This window comes from Cetorhinus maximus, chromosome 31 (assembly GCF_964194155.1).
Source record: "Cetorhinus maximus chromosome 31, sCetMax3.hap1.1, whole genome shotgun sequence".
Lineage (NCBI taxonomy): Eukaryota > Metazoa > Chordata > Chondrichthyes > Lamniformes > Cetorhinidae > Cetorhinus > Cetorhinus maximus.
This window is the reverse complement of record NC_135909.1, coordinates 11,483,436-11,510,766: the sequence shown is the minus strand read 5'-3', so window position 1 is coordinate 11,510,766 and position 27,331 is coordinate 11,483,436. Positions and strand designations below refer to the sequence as shown.

At 44.1% G+C, this 27,331-nt stretch overlaps 1 long non-coding RNA gene and 3 other non-coding genes across 4 annotated transcripts in view; all 4 read right to left on the bottom strand.

Annotated features, from left to right (window-relative positions):
- Positions 1-27,331, bottom strand: part of LOC144670421 (uncharacterized) — a 918,626-nt gene that overhangs the window by 509,428 nt on the left and 381,867 nt on the right. The gene's annotated exons all lie outside the window — the stretch shown is intronic.
- Positions 3,514-3,596, bottom strand: trnal-uag (transfer RNA leucine (anticodon UAG)). The gene has a single exon. It is a non-coding gene; the product is annotated as a tRNA-Leu (tRNA).
- trnar-ucg (transfer RNA arginine (anticodon UCG)) lies at positions 14,280-14,369 on the bottom strand. The gene is given in 2 exon segments: positions 14,280-14,315; positions 14,333-14,369. It is a non-coding gene; the product is annotated as a tRNA-Arg (tRNA).
- Positions 21,272-21,362, bottom strand: trnar-ucu (transfer RNA arginine (anticodon UCU)). Its single transcript is given in 2 exon segments — positions 21,272-21,307; positions 21,326-21,362. It is a non-coding gene; the product is annotated as a tRNA-Arg (tRNA).

Below are 27,331 nucleotides of genomic sequence, written 5' to 3'. Positions count from 1 at the left end.
GTCATTAGCTCTGCAATTCCTTCTAGAATCATCCTCACTTCACCCTCCCCCTTAACACCCTCTTAAAATCTGTCAATTTTACTAAGGCTTCGTTCAGTTGTACAAATATGTGACTTGGTGTCGAATGTTGCTTGATAAAGCTCCATTGAAGCACTTTGGGGAGTTTTATTAAATCACGGGGCTGTTGCTGAAATCGCTCGAATTTGGATAAATTCGCATTCAGCTTCAATCTTCTTAAAGATTCGCCTGTATTGTCTCCAATTGCTTTGCATCGAAAAAACATCTGCCATGAGGTGTTCAAAACGATGACCAATTTGGTAGAGTAAATAAGGAGAAACTGTTTCCACTGACAGGAGGGTCGCTAACCAGAGGACACAGTTTGAAGCTGATTGTGAAAAGAACCAGGAGCGGGGTGAGGAGAATATATTTTACAGAGTGGGTTTTTGTGAAATGGAAGCTACCTGGGAGGGTGGTGGAAGCAGATTCATTATTAACTTTATAAAGAGAATTGGAGAAAAAAAATCTTGAAGGAAGGAAATACAGGACTATGGGGACAGGGCACGGATCTAAGAGTAATTATATCACTCAACCAAATACCCACCACAGGCGGGATGAGCTCCTTCTGTCCTTTATTATTCTATGTTTCATGGATAGAAATCAGTCCTACATCCTGTAGAGCAGGAAGGGTGTGGGAATCCGGCATGGGAATTGATCCCGTGGGCACAGAATGGAATCCGTAAAATGTTGTCTTTTGTCAGGGAATCGAAGCTGTGCAAATATGACTCTGTCTGTTTAAAAGTGGTTTGTTACCAGTTCCAGATAATTCGCGCTCTCCTTAAAAGGTATGTGTTATCAGTCAAGGAGTACACTTTAATATAAAAACGGAAAATGCTGGAAATATTCAGCAGCATCTGTGGAGTTTAAACGAATTAATGTTTAAGGTTGATGACACTTCATCTGAACTGAGGGAAGATAGAAATGTAAGAGGTTTTGAGCAAGTGAACGAGTCCCAGTTTTGGGAATAGGTTGAAGACAAGTGAAGATCTGTAATGGTGTGGGAGCCCAGGGAGATTAAATTTAAAAAGGTTTCACGGTGCCAAAGCCAAAGGGAGATTTACTCGAACAGGCAAAGAAACAAAAGGTGGGTCCAGATGAGGTGAGAATGGCTAGAGAGCAGGCTTCCAAGTGCAATGTATGTATTTTTATTCATACACGGGATGAGGGTTTCGCTGGCTGGGCCAGCATTTCTTCCCCCTCCCTAGTTGCCCTTAAGAAGCTGGTGGTGTGTTCCCTTTTTTAGCTGCTGCAACCCATGTAATGTAGGTACACTCACAGTGCTGTTAGGAAGGGAGTCCCAGGATTTTGACCCAGCGACAGAATGTCGATATATTTCCAAGTCAGGATGGTGAGTGAAGTAGCTTGAATGGAAATTTCTAGGTGTTCCCACCTATCTAATGCCCTTGTCCTTCTAGGTCGTAGCAGGTGCTTTGTTGAATTCCTACAGTGCATCTTGTAGATGCTACACACTGCTGCTACTGTGCACCGATGGTGGAGGGAGTGAATGTTTGTGGATGTGCTGCCAATGAAGCGGATGGTGTCCAGCTTCTTGAGAGTTGAAGGAGTTGTACTCATCCAGGCAAGTGCGGAGTGCTCCATCCTTGTAGATTCCTAGCCTCTAACCTGCTCTTGTAGCCCTCCCAAATGTATACCATTGTGCTACCTCTGCTCGGTCTGTTCTGCCGGTTGGACAGGACATACCCATTGATGGTGATGGTGGAGTCTGGGACGTTATCTGCAAGCTATGAGTCCGTGACGATGTCAGACACGCTGTTGCTAAAATAGTCTATCACACAGCTCCCCCGCTGTTAGTAAGGAGGACTTCCCAGGGTTGAACAGAGGGCTGCAATTGCCGTTGTCAAGATCGATGGCGGGTTTCGTTTCCTTCTTCTTCTCTTTGTAAGACCTTGTTACAGCTGAGTGGAGAAGGTGTTTGAAGAGTCAACCACATTGCTGGGGGTCTGGGATCACATGCAGCTGGACCAGGTCGATAGATTTCCTTCCCTTGGCGAACAACAGACATTTATTTCATGGTTAAAAACAAAAAGCTAAATGCTACTGCAGATGCTGGAAATCCAAAACAAAAACAGAATTAGCCGGAAAAACTCAGCAGGTCTGGCAGCATCGGCGGAGAAGAAATCAGTCAACGTTTCGAGTCCTCATGACCCTTCGGCAGAACTGGACCAGTTCTGCTGAAGGGTCACGAGGACTCGAAATGTTGACTGATTTCTTCTCTGCCGATGCTGCCAGACCTGCTGAGTTTTTCTGGGTAATTCTGTATTTATTTCATGGTCATCATTAGGCTTTGTATTTTTGAATTCTACTGAATCCAAATTCCATTGTATGCTGTTGCAGGATTCGAACCCAGCATTATTTTGGAATATCAGTACAACAGCAATTCCACTACGCTACTGCCTCACCAAAGTTCGGCGGTTAAATCAGAAACTAAAATTGAAAAAAAACCTGAAAGAAACAAATGAAACAAGAGGGAGGCTGAGTTTACAATCTAAAATTATTGAACTCGATGTTGAGGCCGGAAATGTGCAGGGTGAGGTGTTCTTCCTCGAGCTTATATTATTCTTCACCCTGGAACACTGCAGCAGACCAAGGACAGAAAGGTCAGAGTGGGAGCAAGGTGGAGAATTGAAATGACAAGTGACAGGAAGCTCAGAGTCAGGCTTGCGAATTGAACGGCGATTCCTCAAAGCGCTCACCCACCTGAAGCAGATGAAAACATATTGCGGCAGCAAATGCAGCACATTAAACTGAAAGAAGAACAAGTGTATCACTGTTTCACTTGGAAGGAGTATTTGAGGCCTTGGGTATTGAGGTACAAAGGCAAGTGTTGTGCCTCGTGCACTTGCATAGAAAGGTGCCGTAGAAAGGTGAGGGGTTATTGACTGGTGATTGGCTTCCTTGCTGTTTATCAGCTGAATGATTGAAAGAGAAAGAAATGATCATATCACAGACCTGAATTGCTAGTTCTGTTTTTCTCTCCACAGATGCTGTTTAATTGTTGTGTATTTCCAGCATTTTCTGTTTGTTATTATTTCTGATTTTCAGTATTCGCACTATTTTGCTCTGGTATCAGTGAACTTTCTGAGCAGTGTTCCGGTGTCCAAGACTTTTTGTTTTATTCTTTCACGGGATGTGGGCGTCGATGGCTCGGTCAGCATTTATTGCCCTAGCCGAAATTGCCCTTGAGAAGCTGGCGATGAGCTGCCTTATTGAACCGCTGCAGTCCATGTTGTGTAGGTACACCCACAGAGCTGTTAAGGAGGGATTTCCAGGATTTTGCCCCAGCGACAGTGAAGGGACAGCGATACTGTTCCAAGTCAGGATGGTTAGTGGCTCAGAAGGGGAGCTTGCTGCTGGGGGTGTTCTCATGCATCTGCTGCCCTTTTCCTTCCAGGTGGTGGAGGTCACGAGTTTGGAAGGTGCTGAGAGAAAAATTATTGTCAGGAGTGGGATTCGAAACCACGCCTCCAGAGGAGACTGCGACCTAAACGCAGCGCCTTAGACCGCTCGGCCATCCTGACTGCGTTAATGCAGCAGATGGGCCACTAATCCATTGCGCTCTCCCCACAGCTGCTTTGGACCTGCTAAATGTTCCCAGCATTTACTGTTCCTGATTTTGCACCTTCATTATAGCAGTTCTTTTTTTTTACTGACAGCCCATAACTTGTCTCTAGGGGCAGCTCCAGACACCGCTTTTCTGTGAGCTTTAAAGTCGGCTGTTTGCGCACTCATCACTCTGCGCCATGGCTTCCATCCTCCGCGCCCCCCGCCCCACCGCTTCCCCCAAACAGCACCAGTACCATCCACCCCCACCCTCCCCACTCGGCCTGGCTGCGGTGTCTGGAACATGATCGCCCCCGCGTCACGAGCCAGCGGTTGCTGTGCTGCTTCCTCCTCATTTCCATAATGTGTGGTTGTTGAGAGCGAGTTACTGGATCTGTGGTCATCTTGGCTGTTCTGAACCACAGTGAGTCGAGCCTAAACTGGCAACTGGTCCCGAGGGGTCGATCATCACTTGTTGGCATTTGATGGAGTGATCTTCGGAATTCGACTGGCCGAGATCAGCCTTTAAGCCTGAGGTCTGCCAAACACCTAAAAAAGGGGAGGTTCCATACAACGGAAAATACTTTTTCATAAATGATCAGTCTCTCCATTTGAGTATCTTGCTGGTTTGCGTAACTTTTTCCTGTCTGTCACTGCGTGTGTCCTGATAATCTCTAACTGCTTTTCTGTGTCTTTCTCTGCTGCATTCGGAGTTGTGTGAAGCGCAATTGCGCAGCCAGGGTGAGCTTCCCAACACGTGTGCTCTTGATTAAAATAAGTACCGAGTAAGTGAACGTTTGCCTGTTTAGCATGTAACACTACGAGGCAGGAAGGAGTCCGTTTTTGTAGCAAAGTAGCGCTGCGAAAGCGTGCTGGACCCATAACCCATGGATCGAGACCTTTTTCTGCTAGTTTTGTTCTCATTCACACCAAAAGGAAACAACTGGCTGCGATCGAAAAAAAAATAGCTTAATTTTCCCTTACAGTAAATTTGCATTAGCTTCTTACTTCCAGTAAACAATTCAATCTGCAACCAACCTCTCTAATCGCTTTTATTCACACACGGACACAAGCAGTAAGTGCTGAAAAATACACCAGCCGAGGATTTCCCCGTTCTTGGCCCATTTCAGCCCATGGTCCGAGTGGCCTTCCCTTGTTCTCAGTCACTCCATGATGACTTGAATAGAAAAAGAAAATGAGACAAATCTCTTCTGCGGAAGCATTTGGTGGAGTTTCTCGTATTAGCTGCTGTAGGTCCGATCCATACGACACCCTGCAGTAATTCATCATGCTAATTTGAACAACAGCGTCCTCCCTGCTACATGGACCATCGAGAAGGACAAGAGTGTCAGCAGAGCGGAAACAGCATCACGTCAAAGACACAGTAAATCATTATTTGGACAGATATTATTATTCATTCTTAATCCATTGTTCAGAATATGGAATTCCATCCCCAATATCACCATGAACTGGGAAGGTTTCGTTCCTTCAGGTCGCATTAGAGTCGCATTGTGCAAAACACTCTGTGAGTGTCTCTGGTCAATGAACTGATGATGCTCGGACCTTTTAATCATTGATCTTCGCAAGAGTTGATCCAGTTTTGAAGGTGACTTGATCTCTGGTGTCGATTTACTCGAATTTTTCACCTGATTTCTCTGCTGCCCAATGAAGCTCTCTCGGCAGAATTTTGAATATTCGCTTCACTTTTACTCACAGGATTCCAATCACAACCCTTTTGAACAATTTGTTAAAGGATTTGCACACAGCCAGCTTCCAGGAACAGCAATGTGATAAAGACAATGGAATCTGTTTTGAAGTGATGTTAATGGAGGGACAAATGGCTCCGACACCATGTAATAACTCCCCCGCCCCTCTCCATAATTGTGCAGGGTATATTTTACCTGAGAAGGCAGGTGGCACCTCAGTTTACCTTATCATCTAAAAGCTGGCACCACTAACAGTGCAGCATTCATTGATTACTGCACTCGAGGGTCAGTCTGAATTTGTGCTCAGGATTCTGAAGTGAGTTTTGAACTCACAGACCCCTGATTGTAAAAAGCAAGAGAGCAACTGACTGAATCATAACTCACAGCAAAGTAAAAGAGGGAGAAGAGATTTTCCTCTGTAAGGAAAAACAGAAATAGGTCGTTAATTGAAGAGGTGTTACAGAAAATGAGACACAGACACCCACAGTTGAAAGAGATGGGAGACAGAGTGTAGCAGGAATTTCAATTCCCAGTGTAGATAACAGAAAATATTATCTTTGGATCAAATATCGGATCTGATAAGGGGTCAGGTGTTGACTGGACTTAATGATAACACTTGTCTCAGCCGGATTCAGGCAGGGAGGGAGTGATGATCTCTGATTACCACATGTTCCCAGGAATGAATGAGGCAGCATTACAATACTGAGAAACTCAAAGTGACAAAGGAAGGATAACTCTTCAATCGACTCTCCCTGAGGGAAATAAAACAACATCTGCTGTGGTGTGTGCGTATTTTTGGTGTCCATATTACATCTCCACTGACTGGAAGAGTTTATGATTTATTATCACAGGTCGCGTGATTTAGTAAAGATAGAGCCACGACTTCAGTGTTTCCAGCTGCTTGAACTTCTAGAAGAGGAAAGTATGTATCGCAATATTGTGTAATACCCCACAGAGGGGTGATTAAGATATTTCACTATATCCAGCTACAAACCACAGTGGAAACCGAAACCCCATCTTCCCCTCTCGGACGGATGTGAACAATCCAACCAGACTAGTTACAACAAGAGAAGCGGGTTCTTACCCGGAGTCCTGGGATCAATATTAATCCATCGGAATCTCTGAAACAGATTATACAGCCATTGATCAGGTTGCTGCGGTGGGATGTTGCTGTGCACATTCAAGCAGCAATCTCACTTACCAAAACACACCTCCGCTCCCGCACCACTGGCCGTGAGGTTTTAGGTGTTCCTGAGGTGGAAAAATTCCAGGTCCTCCTACCGCTGCCTCTCTTCTTCAAGCTCCGTCCCTCTCTTCCTCCCTAGTTCTCTCCCTCGCCTCCTTCTAAGCTGTTCCCCCCTCCCCCTCTCCCTCCTTGGATCTCCCTCCCTCTCTCCCCCGAACTCCCGCCCCCGCCCCCGCCCCGCCCGCAAATCTCGCTCTTTCAAATCTTATTTCCTTTCTCTGGGACGTGTCTTCTCCCCAGGCTGCCGCTGGCCCCGGGCTCGGGGACTCTCAGGCCGGCCCGGGCTCTTTAACCGGCTTCATTCACAGGAAAAGCGACTTCAGTTTCCACAAAAACATCTTTACCCCCAAAACTGAAATTCAGGTCAACGTGAACGTGAAGATTGCGGACTGCGATTTCCGCTCCTGCCGTTTAATACAAGTCGCTATGTGTGTGCACAGTGAGCAGAAAGAAATTGCTGTTGTTTGTAAACATTTCTTTCTGAACTCACTGTCATTCTGCTTTAACAGGACGAGTTTGAATCTCTTGATATATTGGAAAATTAACAATGCGTGATTGTAATAATAATAAATTGTTAGTATAATAAATATTAATAAAGTAAAAGATTGTTATGTTATTAACACCGCGCTCTCATCCAGCAACTGAATGAAACGACTGCATAGTCGGAGGCGGTTGTGGTTTTAAACTCCATGATGGACAGTTTGTGTTTAAATTCTGATACTGGGTAACAGAGCAATTGCAGAAACAATAGACACACCACATCCCTGAAACATTGATATAAAACTGTGCAAAATAAAAACTGAGTGTGTATTTCGCAAGCAGCTGGAAAAGATGACTTTCATCATGCTTTTGAAACGCATCATTTCGTCAATATCCCCAAAAATGATCATTTTCTAGATCTAAAATTCAGGATTTCAGTAAAACTCCGTGATTTGAACACGGAATCTTCTACTCTACAGTCAAAAGCGCTCCCGTTTTTCCCACCAACCCAGCCACAAGGACGGGTTGAATCATAATCTGATTGAGGCCACGGACGATCGTGTTTTGTTTTGTTTTGTTTTAATTGGTGTGATGCTGCAAACTGTGGAGGGGAAGAGGCCCAAATACAAAGAGTGAAAGTTAGCGGAGAAGCCGATAAAATAATGATACTGGATTTGTGAGAAACCATTAAAGAATGATCCAGCGCGGACTCGGTTATTCACGTCAAAAATATAAATAAAATGCTGGAAACACTCAGCCCATCAGGTAACATCTGTGGAGAGAATAAAACAAAGTCAACGTTTGAAATTTGTGACCTTTACTCCGAACTTTTGCATTCGGTAAATAACAATTCGATGTCACATATCAACAATTCGCTGTTTGAGCAGCAACATTCAGAATAATTTCCCGGCCCCGCTCTCTGGAATCAGGTCTGGCAGTATCTCTCGCGAAGAATCAAACATTAACTCTGTCCCTCTCTCCACTGATGCTGCCAGACCTGGAACAGGGCGAACGTTTCGATTCCAATGTGACTTCTTCGCCAGTTCCGGGAGGCTCTGTTTCACTCGCCGCAGATGCTGCCGGAGACACTCCGACAGCTTCTGTCCAAAGATACTCCAACTCCAACATTTACTGTCCTACTGTTCCCCTGAGTCACATTCTGCTGAGTAATTTATTTCATTCCTGCTCAAATCCCTGATTGTTAATTCCCTCTGAACCGGATTGCTCAAACACAAGAAAAGGCTCAAACTCGTCTCAGTGTAAATACCACAATACAGTTAAAGTGTGGATAAAATCAAATTAAACTGCGGGACTCCAGTTCTGTCGGTTTCTATGTTCATTCAGGCACGATTGAAACCGACTGATTTCAGCATCAGGATCAATCCAGATTCCCATTACATGGACAAACTTTATTTAACATTTGCGTTCATTTTCTTCACGTGCGTTGCAGTGATATACTGTCTGCAATGATTTCCCGGGCTCTTAAACATGCTCCTGATTTAAATAAATGTCACCATCTCGAACGCAAAGAAGTTTGAAAAACCTCTTGGACAACGCACCCTGATCCGGCCAAATCAAAATCAAACTGTAGGACTCTCAGGCTGTGTTTAAACTTAAGAAAGTCTCTAGGACTGAGGTAATGGCAATCAGCGCGTAAATGCATTGAGTGGGTACATTAATGCTGATAAACTTCCAACAAACTCTGGTGAACTCACTTCGGTGACTCTTCATGCTCTGTCCGGATCTGGAAAAAATATATCAAATTTGCTTCCAATTTCCACCCCTCCATCACCTTCACATCGTCCATCTGCAACACTTCCCTTCCCTACCTTGACCTCTCTGCCTTCATTTCTTGTAATAGGCTGTCCACCAATATTCAATACAAGCTCACCGACCCCCACAGCTACCTTGACTACAGCTCCTCACACCCCGCTTCCTGTAAGGGCTCCATCCCATTCTCTCAGTTCTTTCAGCGCCTTCGCATGTGTCCCGATGATGCAACTTTCCAAAACCGCGCTTCTGACATGACTTCCTTCTTCCTTAACCCAGGTTTCCCACCCGCTGTGGTTGGCAGTGCCCTCAACCATGTCCCTCCCATTTCCCGCGCCTCTCTCCTCACACCTTCCTCTCCCTCGCACAACCACGATAAGGTCCCCCTTGTCTTCACTTCCACCCCACCAACCTCCATATTCAAAGGATCATCCTCGGCCATTTCGTCCAACTCAATCATGATGCCACCACCTTCCCCTCATCCTCCCCGACCACCACCCCCCCAACCTGTCAGCATCCCAGAGGGAGCGTTCCCTCAGGGACAACCTGGATCACTCCTCCATCACTCCCAACACCTCATCCCCATCCCTTGGCACCTTCCCATGCAATCGAAGACGGTGCAACAATTGCCCCTTTACCTCCTCCCTCCTCACCGTCGAATGGCCAGAACAGTCCTTTCAGGTGTAGCAGGGCTTCACTTGCTCCTCTTCCAATTTGGTCGACTGCACTTGTTGCTCCCAATGCGGCCTCGTCTACACTTGGGGCATCAAACCCAAACTGTGACACTGCTTTGTGGAACACCTTTTGTCTGCCTGCAAGCATGACCCAGACATGTCTGTCGCTTGCCATTTCAACAAACCACCCTGCTCTCATGCCCACATGTCCCTCCTTGGCCTGCTGCAATTTTTCAGTGAGGCCCAATGCAAACTGGAGGAACAGCAACTCATCTTGCGATTAGGCACTTTACAGCTTTCTGGACTTAACTTGAGTTCAACAACTTCAGACCAGGAACTCTCCCCTTTATCCGCACCCCCGTTTTAGTCCCCTTTTTTACTAAATTATTTTTAAAAACTTTTTATCCACTTAGTTTTAGTTTTATTCATTTATCCACAGTTTAATACGCTTTTTACCCCCCTTCTGTCCCATTTTCTCATTTTTTTGTTCCTCACCACCGCCCCCATCCCTACCTCATCCCCCAAAGGGTCACCTGTTACGTGTTCCATGTTGTTCTTTCACACAATGCTACCCTTGTTTCCCATGATCACATTCTGCTTTCTTTCCTTTACACCACTATCAACACCTTTTTTCTTAGCCCTTATCACTGCCATTTAAACTCTCTTCGTCCTTTAATTCATGACACCTTTGTCAAGCTGTCATTTGTCCCCACTATCGCTGACCTTCTATCCAGCTTCACTTCCTCCGCACTCCACCCCCCACCCCCACTCTGCCCCCAACCACCTGATACAATATAAATGTCATCACGTTTGCGCTTCTCTTCAGCTCGGAAGAAGTGTCACACGGACCTGAAACATTAACTCTGCTTCTCTCTCCACAGATGCTGCTAGACCTGCTGAGATTTTCCAGCATTTCCTATGTTTTGTTTCAGTTTTGCAGCAGCTGCAGTATTTTGATTTTATCTACGGCATTTAACAAATCGACTCATGTACTTTGGCATCCATGAGCTGTTGGCACAGGCCCTGAATATTCAGTCTGGTGTTTAATGATGGAAATATAGTTTCAACACCATGTCCAAAATGTCTATGCACAGTGTGAAAACCCACCGCTGAAAGACTGGAACAGACAATCATTTGGTAGCAAAAACAAACCCCTTCCGGCTTCCCAGAGGAATCGATCCAATAGGAACACAAACTTCATGAACGACATTTGAAATTTAACCATATCAGAAATTGCTCTAATATTCAGTTGGTCTGTCCGCCACTGGACTGATGAAAGATCAACTCCTGTGTCCAATCAGTAAGATATGCAGCCACCGAGAAAGAGGTTTAACAGAGAGGGAAAAGCCCGGTTGATTGGATTTGGTTATTGTTAACAAAATCATCATCGGACTGATTTTTCATGGTTAATATTCCCCAAAACTGATGGAAGAATTTGCAGCTGGGGAAATATAGAGAATGCAGGGGTGTCAGGATTCTCTGTGTATCAGCAGTAGTTACTGGTAACTGACTGGTGGATAGGGTTCTAGTGTTCAACAGGAAATCGTTAATCGTGAGAGGAAAATGTTCTCAACAAAGGAATGAGCCTCGTTTCAGTTCCCTCCAGGTTTCGTTTTTCGTTATGAAGATGGGAAGGAGAAATTAACTTTGTCAAAAAAAAAGTGTGATGATTTGTTTAGTCCAGGAAGATGTGAATATAGGAACGGACGGAGACTGTCCTCCATTCAATCCTGTTCAGCTCATGACTGGTCTGTATTTGAACTTCACCCATCCACCGTGTTTTTGTAACTCTTAAAATACCTACTGAACAAACAAAAACTATCAGATGCAGTTTCTAAATGTTCAGTTTGACCTCCAGGTTCAAAAGCATTTTGCTGGAGAGGGTTGCAGATTTGCACGGTCCTTTGTGTGAAGGATCTTCCTGATATCACCCTTGATCGGCTTAGCTCAAATTTTATGTTAGGCCCACTTGTCTTGTAGAAATGGGGATCGTAAACTCAGCCCCTATTGCTCACTCTCTCTCCTCACCAATCCCCTGAATTTTTCTGCTCTCTGTAACTCTCGTTGACCCTTGAGCTCCCTCCAGGAGCTTCTTAGTTCCAGAAATTAAATCACCACTCAGTCCTTTCATTTAAACCAATGACTGATTCTTTAAGGAAGTTCTTCATCCCGAATTATCGAGTAATTTGATGGAACATGCGAACAAAGAGCAGGGGTCGGCCAAGAAGTTTTCCGATGTTGCAGGGATGGGGTCAGACTGAGAAACCATGCCTGACGGTCGGGAATACAGGGCGACGAGGCCGCGACAGATTGAGACAGATTAGACAGTGAGGAACAGTTTCTCTTTGTGCAAGGCACCGGCTTTAAACGAATCAATGGGAACATGAGGATTCATTTTCCATGGTGGGTGGTAAGGAACGGGAATGCCCTGTCTGGGGCAAGTGGGAGAGGCAGGTTAAAATCGGTGCTTTCATAGTGGAACTGGACAACTGCCTGAAGAGAAACGTTTACATGGCTATGGAGACAGGGCTGGGGACTGGGATAGCTGAGTTCCTGTTGAAGAATCTCAGGACAGACAACAGGCCGAATGGTCTCCTTCTCTGTTGTAACTTTTCCACTTGTACGGGTGTGAGGTTCACTCTATCGGGGATCTGTCAGTTTCTGATGATGTGCCTGTGTGTATGAATCATTCTGTAACGCTCGGTCTCTTGTACACCGTGAGAGTGTGCGATTCAATGTGTATCAGTCAGTCACTGATGCCAGGCCTGAGTTAATGATTCATTCTGGATCTCTCTGTCTTTTACTCGCAGTTTGAGTGTGGGATTCAATTCATGTCTGTCAGTCCCTGAGACACTTTGCAAATCTGGATTCATTCAACCCAGAACATACCTCACTGAAACTGGACCATTTGTTCTAACAGGTAAACTGCCCGACAAGATCCTCCGCCTAGAATACTTCATGTAACATTCTCTGTTTATCCCTGGAATTCATTCTCCCTCCTATACTTATCTAGACTTCCTTTAAATGCAGTTTATCTAATCGTCTCAGTTGCTTCAGGCGATAGTTGGCCTGTAACTGCTGCCGATTCAATGGGAATAAATTAATTAATCATGTTTTCTAAATTGTATTTCATATTTGCATTTCTTTGTCTGCCCCATCACATCACATCACGAATTCCTCACATTGACCTGTTCCCGCGACACCGACAATGTGAATTTCTACCGCTGTGTTGCGGCCAGGAGATGGCAGCACATTCTGATTTAGTGAAGTTGACAGATCAGAGACAATAGAGAAGATTTGTTCATATTATTTGGAAAGGGGCAGTTTTAGAAATACTACGAGAGTGGAGATGACCTTTTCTTATATGTATTTTGTAACAAGCAATAGTTATCATCTGTTCCTCGATACGATGATGACATCCACTCAGGGCCGTGAGTTTCTGCCATGGGTCTTCATGTGAGTGAACAGGTCAATTCTCGGTCCACAGATCTTTGGACACATGGGGATAGGATGTCCCAAGACGTAGTGAGATCCGGAGTGCAGGATTTGCTTCCTGTCACTTCTCCTCAGCCGCCGTTCTGCCTCATCATTGAGACCTTGTGTCTCAGAGTGTGCTGCAGCTTGTGGGATAAGTTTTGGTCATTTTGAATGATGAGAAGCAAGCTCCTCGCAGTCATTAATATGAATGCTGCAGCGCCTGAATGAACCTTTCAGAGAATCTTTGAAGCGTTTTATTTGTCCTCCCCTGGAATGTTGGCCATTTGAGAGTTGAGAAAACAGGACCTGGAGGGTGCAACACTTTTCGACCATCCGGACACAGCGTGCAGTCCATCCAAGTTAATGTTTCAGGAGTTTGGCCTGAATGATTGATGAGCTGCATTCAAGAACGCCACTCCAGTTTGTTCGGCAGCGCTCCCATGGAATCTGCAGAGTGCCGCGGAGACATTGCGGATGGAATTTATCCAACACTCTTATGAGTCGCCGATGCACAGTTAAGTAATTATAATGTTGTATTCGACCCGTCAGCCGTTGTCTTGTGTGTGAGAGCGAGATACAGGCTTATCGTCCCTTCTCTACTCCATTATTGTTGCATTCAGCCTCCCAAAATCTTTCATAAGTTTAAAGACCTGTATGAGACCACCCCTCAGCTTTCCTTTTTCAAGGAATATGGGCGCTTTTTGCAAGCGCAGCATTTGTTGAGCATCTCACATTATCCTCGAAGTGACGAGTGAAGCAAATTACTGTGGGTCTGGAGTCACATGTACGGCAGGCAAGGGAAGGGCGGATGATTTATTTCCGTAAAGGGCATTCGTGAACCGGGTGGGTTTTTACTGCAATCGATGATAGTTTCATAGCCGCCATTACTGAGCCTAGGTTTCAATTCCAAATTTAGGAAATATTTTAATTTAAATCTGCTCTGGTGGGATTTAGACCCGTGCCCACAGAGATTAACCTGGCCCTCTGTATTGTTAGTCCAGTGACAGCAGATTCAGCTAATTCAGATTCATGCGAACATTGGAAATATCTCAAAGCATTTTATTAAACCGATTGATGCAAAGATTTTTGTTCCAGTTGGACAAATCAATAACTTAACGAACATGATCAGATATTGTGGGTCTGTTAGGAACTACACAAAATACAAAGTTGAGTTTGAAATTAATGCACAAATTAACAAAAGCAGAGAGTGTGAGAAAGAGCCCTGAAATGTTTGGAAGGTTACGCAGAAACTTCAGCTGACGAATGAGGCCGCGGTTTTCAGTAAGTTTGACAGATTTCTGTATAAAACGACCGCGGCAGGACTCGAACCTGCAATCTTCTGATAACCTCAGCCAACACCACCGAAGTCAGACGCCTTATCCATTAGGCTACGCGGCCAGCTCTCGCACTACATCTCGTGGCCTCCCCTCTACCGTTGCTAAATTGCCGAAAATAAACCACAGAACTTTCCTTTCATATAAACCATTACCAAAGGAAGCCGTTCTTCCCGAATTAATGAGCAATTTTATCTATGTTTCCAACATGTTAAGACGATAGTGTCAGAGAGAGAAACTTCTGCGAATTTCGGCATTGGGGGAGTGGGAGGGGTGTGGGGGCGTTGGGGCGCAGTCAAAAAACATGATGTTTCCTGAGTGAAATTAGGAAACATCTCTCCCAGCAAAGGGGACTGGAATTTCAGAGATCCCGTCGGGAAACAGCACTTTAATTTTAAATCTCAGTTTGATAGAATTGTATAAATCAAATATATGATGGATCAGTAAGAAAATGGGTATTTCTCTGTATCGGAAATATGTTCTTTGAAACATTATTGAAGACATTGAGTTATGCATTCACTGCAATCGAACCCAGGTCTCTATGATGATAAATAAGAATTTCACTCCTGAATCACCAGATATGCTGAAATCAATTTATTTACCGAACTACAAGATCACTGCCCTAAAACAGAAAGCAAACTGAAAGTAACCTGACCTCGAAGAAAATGAAATAATTTAGGGACTGTGATGCTGTAACAAAATAGGCAACTTGTATGTAGGCGTCGAGAATCTAATCCGAGTTTCCCACGCCCTAGTGACGCATTATGCTCCTGAACCAGCAATGCACAGGTTTGGACGGATTTCATAACTTTCAAACTATTTCCTAATCTGATTATCAAAGTATCACTTCCCTTATCATTGATCTACAGTCCCTCATTGTTCAAATCCCACGTCTGGCTTTCGGTATTTTTAATCACTCCACAGACAGAACTGTCAAGAGGGTTTAGAGAAAGTAAATAAAGATGAACTGTTCCCACTGGCGCAAGGGTCAGTAACCAAACAGGGCAGATTTTATTTCATTCAAAAAGGATCCAAAGACAACGTGTGGAAAAGATTTTCTCGTATTAAATTGTAAGTATTTGGGTGGACTGCCTAATCGGCAGGGAAACCCACGACTGTTACCATCTAGATGGGCATTAATTCGGGAAGAACGGCTTCCTTTGGTAATAGTTTAAATGATGGGGCTGTTCTGTGGTTTATTTTCTGGAATTTAGCTGCGGTAGAGGGGAGGCCACGAGGCAGAGGGTCAGAGAGCTTCAAAACGTTGCAGGAGAATGATGACATGTTAAGACGATAGTGTCAGAGAGAGAAACTTCTGCGAATTTCGGAATTGGGGGAGGGGGAGGGGTGTGGGGGCGTTGGGGCGCCGTCGAAAAACATGACATTTCCGGAGTGAAATTAGGAAACATCTCTCTCAACAATGGGTCCTGGAATTTCAGAGATCCAATCGGGAAACAACACATTAATTTTAAATCTCAGTTTGATAGATTTGTATTAATCAAATATATGATGGTTCAGTGATAAAATGGTTATTTATCTGTATCTGAAATTTGCTCCTTGAAATATTATTGAAGACATTGAGTTATGCATTCACTGCAATCAAACCTAGGTTTGGGATAAATTAACTTTTACACTTCTCTTATTAGGATAAATTAACCGTCCGATTACATGAGCAACAGTTTCTTCATTTACTCCACGTGTTTTACAGAGATAATTTCGCTGTAGTTACTTCTCAGGTATTGAAACCTCGCCCCGGTTTAAATAAAATCCGCCTTTTCGCTCGCAAAGAAATTTGGATTTTAAGTGGTGAAACACGAGGGATCGTCGGGGATTTGAACCCGAGATGCATAATCATTTAATGAAAACCCCGAAGCGAGAATCATACCTCTAGACCAATGAGCCTTCCACAAGTAAGCGAGATAACCGCTATGTGCATTCCTTGTCCTCCAGAGTGCGTCAACCCTCCTTTTGGGTTTCTGTCGTAACACCAGAAAACAATTAAGAATTACACCTCATGGCAGGCAGCAGCGTGGTCAGTGAAAGGGTGTTCACGTTTCAGGTCGATGACATTTCATCAGAACTCAGCAATGCTAGAATTGTGATCAGTTTTACACTGTAACTCCTGACACCGAGCTGGAACAGGAACTCGGCACCCACTCAATCTGCCGGTGCGTGCGCCCTTCCTCCCACCGCTGACGTCCTTGTTGTTCAGCCATTGACGGTCGCCCACTTGCTGCCTCCCACTCACTCCCCTGCTCCCGAATGCCAGGTGCACAGACCCCAGACCCTCACCGCCTCGCTTACTGCGCTACACGCCAACCCTTATACCGCACCGCTCGATACCCGACTACCAAGCCGCGCACCTCCCACTCGGCACCTCCCTCCTGACCCCTGTCGCCGCCCATCTCACCACAAGAACTGAGGAGATGGTGACAAGCAGAACAGCAAGTGAGGCGGTGAGGGGTAGGGAGCAGGCCGGAGAGCGGGAGCTTACTGAGGCGCCGAGCAGTGCGGCATGCGAGACGGTGAGCAGGACAGGGACAGCAGTGCCGAGAGAGGCACACAAGAACAAGAACACGAAAATCAGGAGCAGCAAGAGGCCATTCAGCCCCTCGAAGCTGCTCCAGCATGGCTGATCTGAATGTGGCCGCAACTCCACTTTCCTTTCTGCCCCCCATAATTCTTTACTCATTCCTTTGTCAAAAATATCTCCAACTCAGCCGTGAACATTTTCAATAACCCAGCCTCCACTGCTCTCTGGGGAAGAGAAATCCACAGATTAATGTCCCACTGAGAGAGATAGAAACTAAACAAATTACCTTCTGTCAGTCTGAAATGGGAGAGGCCGATATTTTTAAACTGAGTCACCTGATTGTAGAGTCCCCCACAAAAGGAAACATAGTCTCAGCAGCCACCCTGTCAAGTCCCCTCAGGATTTTACATCTTTCAGTAAGATCACCTCCCATTCTTCAAAACTCCAATGGGTACAGGTCCAACCTCCTCAACCTTTCCTCATAAGGAAACCCTTCCATTCCAGGAATCAGTCGACTGAATCTCCTCTGACCTGCTGTAATGCAATTATATCCTTTCTAAACTAAGGAGGCTAAAACTGTACACAGTCTGTACACAGAAACTGCTTCACCATCTCACCCAGTCAGTCATGTATTCGCTCACCCACAGTCAATGACTCGATATTTAAACTACCAGAATAAGGCAGCTAATGCTGTAAACAGGGGCCACGTCCTTTCGTTCCATGACTCTGCCGCTGGGTTGAGATGGGGGAGTTAGATGGGAGCGGGACTGTTCATTTCTCTGACATCAGGACGGCAAGATCCTTGGAGAAATGTGTAGGAACATCGGGGAGGCAAAATCTTTATGTGAGGTGGTAATTGTTGCTGACCGGGAAATGCGGATTATTGTGTCCTGTGTAAGTTGAGCGGAGTTGATTCAGTGGCGCTTGTTTTCACCGTCCAGCCCGCCCGTTTCCATATTCGACACATTATCCTCCGACATTTCCACCACAGCCAGCATGATATGACCACCAAAAACATCCTCCCTTCTCCTCCACAATCACCATTCCAAAGCGACCATTCACTCGACGACAGCTGGTGCTCCCCCAGTACACCTTCCCTTTTCTAGGGCACAATCCCAGGAAACTGCATGAATTGAATCTCTTCTTTTACCTCTTCCATTCTCAACATTCAAGGCCCCACACACTCCTTCCAAGTGTAACAGTGATACACTTGTCCTGCTTTCAATTTATTATAATGTATTTGGTGTTCACAATATGGCCTCCGCTACTTGATAAGTCCCCACAGACTGAGTGACTGCTTTGACTCCACCTCCTTTCAGTCCGCAAGCCTGACTCCGACTTTCCTGTCACTCGTAATTTCAATTCGCCACCTTGCTCCCACTCTGACCTTTCTGTCCTTAGTCTGCTGCACCGTTCCAATGAAGATTAACGTAAACCAGAGGAAGAACACGGTCATCTTTCAACTCGGCACCCTACAGATTTCAGGACTCACACTGAGTTCAATATTTTTAGATTATAAACTCTATCTCCATCTTGTTTCATGTGTTTTTTGCTGTTTCGTCTTTTCCCTCATTCTCTATTCTTTCTCATTGCAATTGGACGGCTGCTATCCAGCCATTCACACCTCATCTGAGCCAATCGTTCGTTTCTTTGTCTGTTCCCTTTGGCTTTTGCCCCGTGATACTTTTTTTCTGTAATTTCATCTCTCCGGGCGCCTACACCATCACAGACCTGCGCTTTTCTTCAACCTCTTCCCAGCCCCCGAATCATTCACTTCTTCAAAACCTATTACATTTCTCTCTTTCCTCAGTTCTGCTGGAGTATCATTAACTTGAAACATTAATCCGTTTTCCAATTACAGTTGTTGCTGAGTGTTTCCAGCATTTCCTGTTTTTATATCATTGTAAGCTCCTTGCCTGATAACACAACCCGTTAAATTCAATAATCTGGAACTGGTAACAAACCACATTTAAACAGACATAGTCATACCTGCATTTCAGTTTGTATTTCCTGAAAGAAGACAATATTTTACCGTTTCCATTCCGCTCCCAAGGGATCAATTCTCATGCCAGCTTCTCACACCCTTCATGCCCCAAAGGATGTAGGACTGATTTCTATCCATGAATCATAGAAGGATACAGGACAGACAGAGGTCATTCCGCCTGTGCTGGGTCTTTGGTTGAGCGATATGATTGCTCCCACATCCAAGTCTCTCCCCATATTCCTGTATTGTTTTTCCTTTCAGATATTTCTCCAAAAGTCTTTTTAAAGTTATTATTGAATCTGCTTCCACCACCCGTCCAGAAAGCTTCCATTTCACAACAACGCTCTGTGTAAAATATATTCTCCTCATCCCTCTCCTGACTCATTTCCCAATCAGCGTCAAACTGTGCCCTCTGGTTAGCGACCCTTCCGTCAGTGGGAACAGTTTCTCCTGATTTACTGTATCAAACTGATCATCATGTGAACACCTCATGGCAGGAGTTTCACAACGCGAAACAATTGGAGAAAATTCGAGGAAAATTTTAACAAAATTGATTCTGAAAATTAATTTATCCAAATTTGAACAATTTCAACAACAGCACTGCAATTGAATAAAACTTCCCAAAGCTCTTCAAAGGAGCTCAGTCAAGCAACATTCTACACTGAGTCATAAATTTGGGAAGCTGAACAAAACCTTGGTCAAAGGGGTGGATTTAAAGAGGGTCTTAAGCGGGGTGGGGGTGGGGGTCGGGGTGGGGGTGGTGGTTGGCAATTGGGGGCGTTTCTAGAAGGAATTGCAGAGTGAAAGGCTCAGACAGATAGAAACGTGGCCGGTGATGAAACAATGAAAAGTGGAAATGAATAAGGGACCAAGTTTGGATTCAGAAAGAGAAAGGGAAATGTCTGGGAATGGAACTGAGAATCCAGTCTGGCAAAAATGAAATCTACCCCTGGACCATTAATATCCACACAGCCGCTCATTCCAAGTGTCCAATTGGAAATTTGACTGAAGGAACATGCAGTCTGACAGAGCGCCTGTGATAATCTAATGTCTGATCTGAAGCTGCAACAGGAACTGTTCATTCCAGCTGTGATAATCGTGTTGGCCTTGATGTTCAGGGCTGTAGACTCACATCAATCTTGTTTCGAGCTGTCTGTCAGAAACAGTTTGGAAAGATGACGGAGCAGTTATGGGAAGTAGTGTTATGCTGCATGTCACTGATGCTCGTTGGCTATATATCAACGAAAAACTACATTGTTACGGCACAGAAAGAGGGCATTTGGCCCATCATGTCTTCACAGACTCTCCGAATGAACAACTCTTGAACCATTCCCCTACCTTCTCCCCGTAACCCTACACATTCTTCATTTTCAGATAACATAATTCCCTTTTGAATGATTCAGTTGACCCTGCCTCCATCATACTCTTAGACATCAAAATAATAATTTTTTAAAAAAACTTCTGAAAACATTCCACTTTTTTTTTACTAATCAAATATCATTTTCGATCCTCTCACGAGTGAAAAGAATTTCTCCCTATCTACTATGTCCAGACTTCTAATGATTTTGAACACCTCTATCAAATCTCCTCCTAACCTTTTTTTTCTCTGAGTAAAACAGCCATATCTTCTCCAACATATCCTCGTAACCGAAGCTCCTCGTCCCTGGAACCATTCACGTGAATCTTTTCTGCAATTTCTCCAGCACCTTCACATCCTCCCTAAAGAGTGGCGCCCGGAACCGGACGCAATACTCTTGTTGAGGCTGAACTCATGAATTATACAAATTCAACATAGCCTCTTACTCTTGCACTCTATCCTTTTGTCCATAAAGCCCAGGATACTGTATGGTTGATGGAAAAACTCTCTCAACCTGTCCTGCCACCTTCAATAAATTAGGTACATAAACATCCAAGTCCCTCTGCTTTTCCTCTTCCGTTAGAGTTGTACCCTTCATTTTATGTTGTCTCTCCATGTTCTACCAACCAAACCTCTCTCCATTGAACTTCATCTGCCACCCGTCTCTCCATTTCCACCAAAAGGTCCAAGTCCATTTGAAGTTCTACACTATTCTCCACACTCTCCACAATGCTTCCAAGCTTTGTATCCTCCGCAAACGTTGAAATTTTGTCCTGGGCACAAAGGTCTCGGTCATTGATATTTATCAGGAAAAACAAAGGTCCCAACCCTTCCGCCAGGCCGAAAAACATCCATTTACCACCAACCTCTGTTTCCTGCCACTCAGCCAATTCTGTATCCTTGTAGCGGCGAAGCGGCTCTACTCCTTTTGCCACCCGTTTCATTGTTAGGTGGCGAATTTTCTTCTGTTAAGTGGTTCAGGTTGGAAAGCGGGGAGAGACTGGATTTACCTGTACAGAAGGAGGTTGGTGACGGCAACTGAGAACATGGATGAACCAGTTGCTGATTTGCTTCAAACCTTTATCTAAAAATCGACTCTGGTGGGACTCGAACCCACAACCTTTGAATCTCTTATACGACAACAGCTAGAAGTCCAACACGCTATCCGTTGCACCACAGAGCCAGAGACATGCAAGTCCTATTTGCCATTCGACACAAGGGAATTTCAGAGACTGCAGAACACAAGGTTCAAACGGTCAGCAATTTCCACCATTTGAACAATGGCGACATTTCAAAAGCACTCATGGCCTGTGAAGTGTTTTGGACATCCTGTGGCTGTGAACAGAGCTATAGAAGTTCGAAAGAAATAGCAACTTCCTTCAAAGAGACATAGGTTGGAAAGCAGGGAGGACAAATGGTGGCTAAATTTTGTTTACAGAGAACTGTGAAGTGATTCATTTTGGTCGGAAGAACACGAGGAGAAAAGACAAAATAAAGTTTAAAATTCCAAAGACGGTGCCGGAATAGCGGGAAATGACGTACATCTGCTTAAATCATTAAAGGAGGCAGTGCAGGTTGAAAGAATCGTTCACGAAGCATACAATATCCTCGGCCTTATGGCGAGGAACATAAATTACCTCGACACATTGTAGCGGTAGGGGATATTTACCTTGGAGATGAGGAATTTGAAAGAAGATTTCTTAGAGTTCTTTGCAGTCCCGAGTCTTCTGGACAGAGGGTGGGTGATGATTTGGACATGGGCTGTTTCAGTATCGGAGGTGTTGAAAATGGTGCTGAACATTGAGAAATCATCAGCGAACATTCCCAATTCTGCTGGAAGGAAGGTCAATGGTGAAGCAGCTGAAGATGGTTGGGCCTAGGACACCACACCGAGGAACACCCGCAGTGATGTCCTGGAACTGAGATAATTGGCCTCCACAACCACAATCATCTTTCTTTGAGCTGGGTTTGACTCCAACCAGCAGGGAGCTCCCGCACCCCAGCCCAACACCAGCCCCGCGCACCCCCCCACCCATCCCCCCCCCGCCACCCAACCTCCCCCCGATTCCCATTGTCTCCAGGTTTGCTGGGGATCCATAATGCCACACAGTCAAATGCTGCCTTGATGTCAAGGGTAGTCACTCTCACCTCACCTCTGGAGTTCAGTTTGCGTTGGAGGACGAGGGGAATCAGGTTGTTTTGTTTGCCCAACCAAGCTGAATGTTGGGCTTGAGGTGGCGATCAGATTCGGACGGGACGGTGACAACCTTTCACTGAGTTTCAAGGTTGCAGATCAGACCTTGGCGAGATTGCTGCTGTGTTCCCAGGACGTGGTGATCTCATTCTTAGAGGAACACAGTTACATCGAGGAGAAGTTGTTCCTTTTAAAATAAAATGGAGTTGAGGGATGTCAGAATCTGTTCAACACTGATTCACTTTTATTCATTTCTGCATCCTAGAGTAACAAAGTGGTTTGTAACTGGGTGAAAAAAATCAAATTCAGAAGGTTCAGGCCAGTACTTTCACAATTTCCACCAATACAACCCTCAACATTATCAGATGCATTCCATTTGGTCCCACTGACTTATCAACATTAAGCACAGCCAGACCTTCTAGTACCTCTTCTTTAACATGGGTTACATGTAAAATAAGTAATTTGCAAATTGTCGATGGAGGAAGGGACACTTTTATTGTTGAGGGTTTAAAGGAGAGGAGCGAAGCATTTGTGCTGAAGAAGTAGGATTGTGAAAATAAAAATAACAATAAGTGGAATGAAGAGGGCGGGCTGTTCATGGGTTGATTGGAAAATTTCATTAGGGCTTATTCATTGGAGATTGGAAGGTCGTTTTTCCACAACTTTAAGGAGACTAATGTTGAAGGAAGCTCTCATCTATAAGGAATCGTTACCTTAGTTTATAAAAATAACGCAGATAAATGGGTTGAAAGAATTGGAGGGGTATCACGTTGTAATGTGGAATAGAAGATCGTGGTGAGGGCTCGGGCAAACATTTAGCAAGAACACAAAGACCCTGGAGAGCGTGCAGTGGAAATTTACTGCAATGGGATCAGTGGTGAGGGATTCGGTATGTGGGTGGACTTAAAAATAAAAACTGGAGATGCTCTTATCAAAGGAATGTGAAGGGGAGTTTTAGTACAGGTACTTAAGATCAGCCCAAGTCTTTGTTTGTTATACTCATTAAACAATATTTTTTCCCATTGATGAAAAGTTTGAAAGCCAATGAATAAAAAAAAAAATCTTCAGGAAATGTTTCACACTGCTCCATTCTAAACAGTTCCTGACTTGATGAGATAGATTTTTAGTTTTGTTTACAGTAACCGCATTTCCAACATTGCACACCTGGCTGCAATTTCAGAACCTTCTTGCCAACTCTTCATGGCTGGAAAAAAAAAAGATATGAGACCATGACTTAAAGCTGAGATCGGTGCTGAGGGGAGGGAAAATGAAACAGTTGTGCTTTTCACACGTGGGTTCGAATCAAGTTGTTGGGTATTTTTAGTTAATTGCTTCTTCCTGTTTGGGTACGTTTTGCATAAAAATGGCTTGGAATCGGATGCTTATCAATGTCTCACTGGAGATGACAAGTGACAAGTAAAATTCGCGCCACACAAGTGTCAGGCAATAATCATCTCCAAGAAGTGAGAATCTAAACATTGCCTTGATGTTCAATGGCATTACCATAACTGAATCCCCCAGCAACAACATCCTGGGGGCGACCATTGACCATAAACTGAACTGGAATAGCCATAATGGCTATAATAGAAGGTCAGAGGCTAGGAATCGTGAGGTGAATAACTCACCTCCTAACTCCCCAAACCCTGTCCACCATTTAAAAGACACAGGTCAGGAGTGTGATGGAATACTAACCACTTGCCTGGATAAGTGCAGCTCCCACAACACTCAAGATGCTTGATACCATCCAAGACAAAGCAGCTCGCATGACAGAGACCAATTCCACAAACATTCAATCTCTCCACCGCCAACGCACAGTAGCAGCAGCGTGTACCATCTACAAGGTGCACTGCAGAAACTCACCAAGGCTCCTTCGGCAGTACCTTCCACACCCTCGACCACTACCATGTAGAAGGGCAAGGTCAGCAAATAGATGGGAACACCATCACCTGGAAATTCACCTCCAAGCCACACACCACCTTGACTTGGAAATATACCGCCGTTCCTTCATTGTCGGTGCTAAAAATCCTGGAACTCCCTTCCTGACAGTACTGTGGACGTAGCTACACCACATGGACTGCAGCGGTTCAAAAAGGAAGGTCACCACCACATTCTCAAGGCGAATTAGGGATGGGAAATCAATGCTGTCCAAACCAGCGAAGCTCACATCGCTGGAATGAATTTTTTTAAATTGGAAATTTTCAGACTTAATCAAAATTGATACTGAGCTATTACAGTCCTTTCCCCAGGTTTTATTGGAATGATGAACAAATAGGATTCAGGAAAGGGAGCAGGACTTTTCCTTCCCTTTCATTCTCCGGATTTACAGTGGCTGAAAGAGCAACTGGAAAAGTTAATGGCGATGGAGCAGAGAAAAAAAATAACATTGTCCTTGCTGAAAACATTTAGTTTGACATTTTCTTGATAAGTTCAGTGAGTGAGCAAGTTTTAGCAAATGACATTTAAAATGAAGGGCCACCTAATTAAACCTATAATGTATTGAAAAGGCTGTTTATTTTTGTGGTGAGATGCTTGAAACTGTGGAGGAGCCGAGAGAGATGTACAAACATCATTAAGAGCTAGTGGACAGGAAGGTAAAAATAACCTCTAAGGCTAATTGAATACGAAGTATTGGGAATCATATTACAGGTGTATAAAACCCTGTTTTGATCAATGGGTTCTATTCCTGACAATAGACGGCAGGAACGATTGTCCTTGGAGTTGGAGCGGCAGAATTTCATCAGAGTGATACCAGATTCAAACGACGAGGACAGATTGTAAATACTAGTATTGTAATACCTTCAATATCAGAGACTAAGGGGTGATCCAACTGAGATGTTTACAGTGCTTGAATGATTTGACAGGGTAGGTAGAGGGAAACTATTACCTCTGGTACGACAGGGAATGGGATGGGTGGAGTTGTCCTCACCAAGGGGAACTAACCTTTAAATTAGAATGAAGCACTTCAGAGGTAACTTCAGGAAGCACGTCTTCACACAAAGGATGGTGGAAACTCCCTCCCCCAAACAACTGTAAACGCTGGGGGTCAACTGAAAAGTTCCAAACTGAAATCGATAGCTCTTGTTTGTTCAGTGTTTTAAGGATTACGAAACGAAGAGGGGGAAATGGAGCAAAAATGCAGACCAGTCATGAGTTCATTAAATGGGTAAGTCAGAGTTGGGGGAAGAATAGTTTACTTCTGTTCCTCCACCCCCTCTACATAAAGAAAAACTAAATCCAGAAGGAACTGAAATGAGGTGTCATCGCTTGTTGGTCCCATTATTCTCTCAACATTGACAATCTATAGTGCTGAGCTACAATTCCACACACAACTCATCTCCCAGAAAATTCTACAAAGAGGGAAATTTTCCTCTCCTACCTGCATTTCCCACATTTTACCAGCTTCCAATCCTTCGATCAGCATTTGGGAGTTTAAATCCTTAAAAATCGGCCTATTGACCCACTTCCGTCGTGATTTTGGGAATAGTCAGCAGGGAAGCGTAATTAGAAACCAATTGTTTCCCTCTCTGTTAATATTCCCTCAATGTCTACATGACTCACTGATTGGATGGAGAAGTGAGCTTGTATTAATCCTGTGATGAGCAAACCTGCTCCGTGTTACAAGCATTTTCTGTGATTTTAAAAAAAATATCAGGTGACAATTCCTCATTGAAACACAGAAAATGCTGTTCAAACTGTTCCCAGATACTTTCATGAGCTGTGAAAGAAGAAAATTCCAATTTCCGCACAAAATGAAGCCAAGCGGGAGGAGATACCTGTTTCTCAATGATCTGATATTGGAGTTGATGACGATGGTTTTCTGAAGATCAATGTGTTCCTTTTTGAAGCCCGGGAGGGGTTTGGTTTTCTATATTAAATTTTGACCCTTCAGTAAGTTCTTTGTGTGCAGCTGTTTCTGGTGGTGTTACTGAGTCAGGAATGCTGGTCAGGGCAGCAGGAGAATTCACTGCGCTTCTTCAATAGCGCTAGGCAATTTTTCATCACTTTAAAAATCTGCCATCAGTTATTGCTCAGGATTACACAGGAGTGGTACACCGAGGATATTTATTTACTGAAATCAATACTTTACACAGAAAGAATGACTTCTTGTCATGAAAGTATAATAGTTTTCACAATATTTTTCTGCCTTATTGTTGAGTAATTTCATGGGGTAAGTATAGTTGGGTCTGTCTGTGTGTAATGTAATTACATTTGGAGACAAGTAGACTGATAGATTAAACTCATCAAAAGAAGTTAGGTGCTTGACATGCGAATGAGTAAACATGGAAGATGGATTAGCATGTAAGGTGTGAAGGGAATTTGCATTATTGGATAAATGAAGAGATATTTGGATTTCAAAGTCATCTCAGTCAGTTTACAACTAGCCAGATAAGCAAGGCTAAGGAATATGTTTATTTTTCCCAAAGGTTACTGGAAATAGTGGCGACATGGGAGTTTTTTTTTGATATTGTGAACAAGATACAATTTCAATGACATAAGGGACTTTAGAATTTACATATTAAAAAGAGAGAAACATATAGAAAGGAGAATGAAATGTTATGTTGGAAAAGGCCATTTAAAACCTAACAGGAGTGTGTGAAATGGCCTTAATGAAGCCTCCAGCATTTTTGCGTAAGTCTGCTGTCTAACTAAACGGGAGTTGGAGAAAAGCCATAAGGCATTCCGCTGTCCAGGGTATTGTGTTAACTTGCTGAGCCTGCTTTAATTCTAAAATCTATTTCAGACCTTAAAAGCAGTGTAACTGGGGGGTCAGGTTAATTAGTAACTTGAGGAGTTATTATCATAGTATTTGTAGTCTTATGTTTGTGCTTGACATCTTTTACTTTTAATACACATATTAATTTAATTTTTAAAATTTCGAAATGTCCTGTCAGACCCATTGCTCCTGAATTCAGTGCACACATCTCGTAATAAATACAAATTGCAAAACCCTTGAGGTT